Source organism: Grammomys surdaster, unplaced genomic scaffold (genome assembly GCF_004785775.1).
Source record: "Grammomys surdaster isolate TR1022 unplaced genomic scaffold, NIH_TR_1.0 267, whole genome shotgun sequence".
NCBI classification, from domain to species: domain Eukaryota; kingdom Metazoa; phylum Chordata; class Mammalia; order Rodentia; family Muridae; genus Grammomys; species Grammomys surdaster.
Genome location: NW_021604708.1, coordinates 2535535 through 2542642, shown reverse-complemented (window position 1 = coordinate 2542642; position 7108 = coordinate 2535535). Strand labels below are relative to the sequence as shown.

Sequence of the window (7108 nt, the reverse complement as noted above, 5' to 3'; positions counted from 1 at the left end):
TTGAATAGTCACATGAAGACCTGGAAACCATTCCCTGCCCCCCCCACTACTCCACCCCCCCCCATCTTTAACCTAGTGCCTCCAGCCAGGCTTACATCCCAAAGTTTCTAGGACTTCCCCTAAACAACATCACTCACTGGAGACCATGTATTCAACTACAGTTGTCTGTGGGGCCTTTCAAATCCAAACTATATCAGGAGAACTTCATTCATTCTTTTCTAAGGACGGAATCCCTAAGGATCCTGTCCCTTCCCAGAGGGGACACCAAGCTTCCAACAGGGCTGACACACTCAAACTCACATAGAAAGTCCATCTTTTCTTAGTATGCTTCACTATATGAACCACTTTGAGTACTATGGATCTAGAGAATAGATGTAAAACATTGTATACCATGCATTTTTTCCCAGTTTTTCCCAGTTTTTCTGTCTTATTTTTCTGAACATAGAGTAAGATGGATCTTCTTAATATAAAAGTATGTATATTACTTCTTACAGTATATAAAAACTAAGCATGACAGAAGTTCCAAATAAGGGCTGATTTACAGTCAGAAGTACCTGGTCCTTCGAGTCAGGTGAACTGCGACGTTAGGAAAGCTCTTCTATGTTTTCCCACAAATGTCCATCTAGGGAAGGATTGAGTTTTCCATTAGAACATAACATGGGCATTATCTGGATGGTGATGCCCACTGCCCTCAGCTTATAAAAAGAGAGACCGTGTCTCACTCAGACTGGCCAATTATGATAAATGGCCACAGGGATACACTTCAGTTGCAATCTCAGTAGCTCAGGATGGCTATTATTTGTGCCTGTCAAGGAACTAGTTTACCTTGTATAAAATGAATATAAAGTGGGATATGGTTGCCCACACATGCACTCCCAGAATTGAGGGGCCAGGCAGGAGGATCACTGTGAGGTTGAGGCCAATCAGGGCTACATAGTGAGTTCCAAGCCAATCTGGGCTACAGTAAAGGACCCTGTCTCAAAAAAAAAACAATAACAGGAACCCTATACATGTTTATATAAATATAGTTTTGAATCATAACATGAATACCTGGATCTTCTCTCTCAGTCACCCTCTCTCCTGTGTGTGCTAGGTAAATACTCTACCTCTCATCTGCACAGTCAGCCCAGCCTCTTCCTTTGTAGTGCAATTTGCCCCCTACAGGTACTCTATTACCTTAGTTTCAAAGTAGTCAAATGTCTTAGTCAGGGTTTCTATTCCAGCACAAACATCATGACTAAGAAGCAAGTTGGGGAGGAAAGGATTTATTCAGTTTACACTTCCACATTACTTCCAAAGGAAGTCAGGACAGGAACTCAAGCAGGTCAGGAAGCAGGAGCTGATACAGAGGCCATGGAGGGATGTTACTTACTGGCTTGCTTCCCCTGGCTTGCTCAGTTTGCTTTCTTACAGAACCCAAGGACTACCAGCCAGGGATGGTACCACCCACAAGGGGCCCTCCCACCCTTGATCACTAATTGAGAAAATGCCTTACAGTTGGATCTCACGAAGGCATCTCCTCAACTGAAGCTCCTTTCTCTATGATAACTTCAGCTTGTGTCAAGTTGACACACAAAACCAGCCAGTACATCAAGATTGGTTCCCATTCTCTTCCCTCTCCTATTTCCCCTCCCTCTTTCCTCCTGCTTCCCCCTTTTCTTCTTTCTCTTATTTATTTGTTACCTTTTTATTGGTTCTTTGAGAGTTTTACATCATACACTCCAATTCCACTCATCTTCCCCTGTAGCAGAATATTTTCCTGTTACATTGTATTTGCAGTGGAGCTCAGTGATTGAGCAGTAGAAGAGGAGTAGGTAGAGTGAGGAGTTGGGAGGAAGAGAAGGGGGAAGAGGAAAGAGGAGGAGAAAGAGGGATAGAGGAAGCAATATAGAGGAAGAACCATGGATCTCTAGCAGTCCTGGGTAGCAATTTCTATCAAAAAATTAGATACTGAGTAACAATTGGTTGGGCATCTTGTGTATTGAGCATTTCCAAATACATAAATCCATTGGATAATCTTAAAGCATTAAGAGTCTTCATTCTACCGGGTACCATGAGCATGGCGGCTATTATCTGGGGCCTAGCAGAGAACTCTGTGTGTGACAGGGTTAGCCCAAGATCCATGCTTTGGGTCATGGTCTCTATGGAGGTGATTGGCAGAACCAGTTGTCATGGTAACATCTCATGGGGTGCTCTTGACCTCTGGCTGCTTCTAGTGTGGGAATATGGTGGGCGGCCCAGATAGCTACCACAGCCAGATCACTCTGCGTTTTTTTTTAAACATTTTCCCATTTCATTCCCCTCCCCTCGTACCCGCCCTCCACCCTTGCAACCTTCTCCCCAGTAGAGAAAGAACATCTCACCATGGAAGTTGTAGTGTGTCCCATAGTATCCCCTTTTGTACACACTTTTTTCTTGCAAATGTTCATTGCAATGACTCGTTGGTCTGGTACAAGGCTTCGTGCTTCTGATACTCTATCAATAGTGGAATCTCACTGGGACTCCTCTGGAATATCCTGTTGTTGCCCTGTATCATGTAGATCCTGTTAGTTTTGAATCTGTAGGACTGGCCCCTTCATACCCTCTAGCAGTTCATTGATTGGGTAGATATTGGAGTGGGCCAATTCAAAGCCCTGGATCTTGGGCTGAGAGGTATCTGAGCTGGTCAGTTTACCAGCTCTCCCTTCTCCCATTCTCAAGGTCATGGGACCATGAAAGGATAGCTTGGTTTGTGGTAGAGTACTGGCTAGAAATGGTCAGAGACCCAACAGGTATCCATACCTACAAGGGACGGCACACATTTCGCCATGCTCCCAGACTCCAGGCTCCGGACACACAGCCAAGACCTCCATTGATACGTGCCTTTCAGTCATGTAGGACAATGCCCCTACAGCCCCTCCCAAAGAGAGGTTTGTGTTACCTAGCACAGGTAGAGGGTGTGACTACAGGCCTCAGCCTCAAGAGATTTCCATATTAATGAGATACCTAAAGGTCAGAGGGCATAGTCAATTAATCATTGCTTCCCAGGGCCTTCTCCCTCCTCCCTCCCTATTTAACTCATGTCTGCCCTGAGATGTAGGGGGTGCAGCCACATTCAGTTTCCTCCATGACAATAAACCTTTTCCCACCCCACCCCACCAACCAAGAACCAAGGATGGGAAAGAGAAGGCAGAGGAGACACCACACCCAAAGGAACAGCAGGATCTTCATTTGTGACCTGGTGACAGCTGCCCAGGCCATGTGCCTTCCACAAGCCCCCCTCTCCTCTATTCTCTTGGCTGTTTTTCTCATCCTTCATGCTAACTTTGCTACTGCTCAGCCTCTACCTAGCCTTCCCAACACCTACCATTAGAGATTCTATGCTAGGGAAACCTACAATGGACACAACAAAGTTATAGGAATCCAGGACTGCCCACTTGAAGGATGTCAAACCAGGATTGAGATTCCCCTACACATGGAATCCATCTCTACTATCCCCAGTTCTCTGCTTTCCTTACTGAAACACAGGTGAATGTCTCCAGGAGGTCTCCACATATGGAGGTTGCAGATACTGGAACTGCAGGATGGAATCCACCAGTCACAGTGGCACCATGCTCACCGACCTTAAAACTCATTTTCAGCTTTCCATCAGTGATCCATGGAATGAACATTTGTGAACCAAAGTCGTGGCTAAACTCTACCCCAACGGCTATGCCAGATATCCCGTAGCTGACCGCCACATCTCCTGTGAACTTGTCCCTGCCCCCAAATCATCCTTTTCCCATGCTAATATTATCCAACAGGAAAACCAGTCTCAGGAGGAACTACAAGCTACACTCTTCTGGCTACAGTACATCCAATATGCAGTGAACCTCCTTCCCTTAATGATCTACCCCAATTCTTCCCAATGCTTTTTCTGTGCCTCTCTCTCCCAGCCATTATTAACAGCCATTCCCACTAACTTTTCCCTTTATGACCTCCATAGACCCCTGCCCATGAGGAAATCAGAGAACATTTCTCTCTTTGACCTACCCCCACCTCTTTGTCTTGAAGGGCCCTCCCCAAAACCCCATCTCACATGTGCCTATGACATCACCATTACCAAATCAGTATATGTTAACCCTCTTGCCCTCTTCTGGTGCAAAGGCACTACAGGTGCCTGTATCAACCCTCATTTTCAGGGCTCTTATGCCCCCATGATTGTTGTCCCCCAGATTTATCTCTACCAACCTGAAGAACTCGCCTTGCAGATGGGAGGAAGCCGAATGAAGAGAGAGATCTTCATCCCTCTGCTCATTGGACTAGGCCTTGCTGTATCACTTGGTGCTACTGGAACTGCTGGAGCAGCCCTTATCCAAACACATCTGGTCGGCAACTTCCAGGATAAGCTTGACCAGGCAATGGCCTCTACTACAGACAGCATTGAATCTCTTCAACGCCAGGTAACTTCTTTAGAAGGAGTTGTTCTCCAAAATCAGAGGGCCCTGGGCTTGTTGACTGCTGAACATGGGGGGACTAGTGTTTTGCTGGGGGAGGAATGCTTCTATGTCAATGAATCTGGGCTGGTAGAACAAGATGTACAAATGCTCAAAGAGTTCCGGGGGAACCTCTGGGCACGCTATACTCCCAACACCTCTAACCCTTGGTACTCTAACACCTTGATAGCTTGGATTCTTCCCCTCCTTGGCCCCATACTAGCCATTGGAGCCTTGCTTCTCTTGGCACCCTGACTCATTCAGTTTCTAAAGCAACAGATGAGTAGCATTGCAAAGGCAACTACCAATTGGGTCTTGGTTCAGTATCAAACTGTTCCCAACATAGGAGACACTTATTCTGATGACACTGCTCCTTTATAAAAGAAAAAGGGGGAGTTGTGGGGCAGTGGGCTGTGAGAGGCAGCTGGGCACCTGGTTGAACACAGGCCTTGAACCCCGGGCCCTAATGGGATGGTAGGTGTTCGACTTTGCTCCTGGGCCCCTGGTTCCTTTCACTTAGCTTCAGCCCTCCACAGCCCCTCCCACAGAGAGGTCTATTGCCATCAGTCATGAGGAACAGTGCCTCAGGCTCTCCCACATGTAGATGAGGTATCTCCAAGCTCTTAGACCAAGCCAATAGGCGTTATCTGCTGCCAGACCCTGACCCACCCCAAAACTGTATATAAGAGCCCTATTTGAGAGAAGTAAAGGTGTGTGAGAATCATCCCATTGTTCGAGAGTTTCTATTGCAAGAGCTGTAACACTTGGGAAGAGATCTGCTCTCCCAAAGCGCCTTGGGGACCCTCCCCAACTTGCTAGCTAGCCAGCTTCTCACCTGCCCAGCCTGGACTGGCTCAGTGCAGAGAGACAGGTGCAGCTCCTGGGAGCAACTGAGCAGCAACAGCAGAGACGCAGGCAAAGACAGCAGCGGAGGCAGCGGAGGCAGCGGAGGCGATTCCCCCTCCCTACTCGAACTCTATCTCCTTGGCCTGGACCCCAACAGCCAGCCAGGCCTGAAATCTTCGTGGGAAGCCCTCCAGAACAGGGACCCACACAAGGTGGCTCATCAGGAACCCCTGCAACCAGAGACAGCTCCACCCTACTGCCCAGGTGAGGTGTGGGGCCTGCTCTCCTGAGTGTTACAGCTGGTGAGAGACATGGCTAGTTCTGCCATAGATGGTGAGGGATGAGAGAGGGAGGAGAGTGCTTCTCCCTCATCAGCACCAATACCCAGCAGAGAAGAAACAGGTCTAGCTCTCCTGGGCTCATGCTCTCAGGACCTGCTCACCTGTAACACCCACATCCAGGGCCAGCTCTGTTGTGCTGCCCAGACAAGATATAGAGACTGCTCTCCTGAATATGTAGCAGGTGAGGAGCAGGCCAGCTTTCCTGCTTTCATGACCCCAGGGCTAGCTCTCATACTACAGTAAGTGGCCAGGAGAGAGGTTGAGGGAAGGCATCTCTTCCTCATCCATGATACAACAGGGGATGTGACAAGTGGTAGGGACAGTTCTCCCAAGCTTGTATCCTCGGTTGGCTCATCCATAACTCCCACAATGTGCCAGGCAGGCTCTCCTGAGTACTGCAGCTGGCTAGGGGTAAGGTCAGCTCTCCTGCCTTTTGTGCCTTCAGGGCCAGCTCTCCCATGATATCAAGGTGAGGGTTGGAGCCAGTTCTGCACAGCCTTCATACATCAACATATCCCTGGGCAGCAGCCCAGATGAGAGACATCTGCCTGGCCTTTGGTGGTCACAGACCCCTCCTGCTATAGGACCACAGACCTCTCCAGACACGAGCCCCAGTGGCAGCACAGGCCAGAGCCCCACCATGATCTCTTATGACATGCCCATCTACTCACATCAGGCTATTCCTCAAGTCTCCAGTTCTGCCTCTCTTCATTGTGCCCACATCCTTCTGTTTCTCTTTCTCTTCCAATTCTCCACCACTTACTTGCTCCTCTTAGTGATGCTTGGGGTCTCTGAGTGTCTGGGATTGTCTCAGGAGTTGTCTCAGGAGTGCTGCATCCCACTCATGCATTGTGGTGCTGGGCAGGGGTCATGATGGGCAGGAGTAATCTCAGGCACGATCTGCTCCCCCAACCTCAGCCTGTGCACTAAACTGGTGGTCATCTCAGGCTAGATCCCTGTCTGGGCCACATGGCATTGATCTGGTGGTCATCTCTGGCTTGCTCCTAGCCCAGCCTTACTGAGTGCCCCCATGTAAGGGTTATCTGTCTCAGGCTTACTTCCACCTGGGACCTGAGGTTCCAGGAGGGGTTCTTCTAGTTTCCAACTTACTCCTAGTTCTGGGAGCCCATCCAGGTCTGCGAGGCATGGGGCTGATGTTGTTTCAGGCTAGCTCCCTGGGGCTGATGTTGTTTCAGGCTAGCTCCCTGTCTGGCCCTTTGGTGTCAGTCTATTTATCATCTCAGGCTTGCTTTTTGATTTTTTTTTTTTTCAGGGAATCTTGAGCTACTAATCATTCAGCTGTTCAGAGGCCAGAACACTGAGTGTAAACATAGCCTCTCTCCTTTCTGCCACCTACTGACGCACATGTGACACAGCTGCAACATCTCTAGGGGCAGGCTATTTTTGTTTATTTTAAGGCAGGAACTAATATAAACCTTCTGCCTCCTGCCTCCTGCCTCCTACTGC

General features: G+C 48.6%; 1 pseudogene; it reads right to left on the bottom strand.

The window, feature by feature from the left end:
• Positions 1-6916: 6916 nt before the first annotated feature.
• Positions 6917-7039, bottom strand: LOC114628382 (annotated as a pseudogene).
• Positions 7040-7108: the final 69 nt, after the last annotated feature.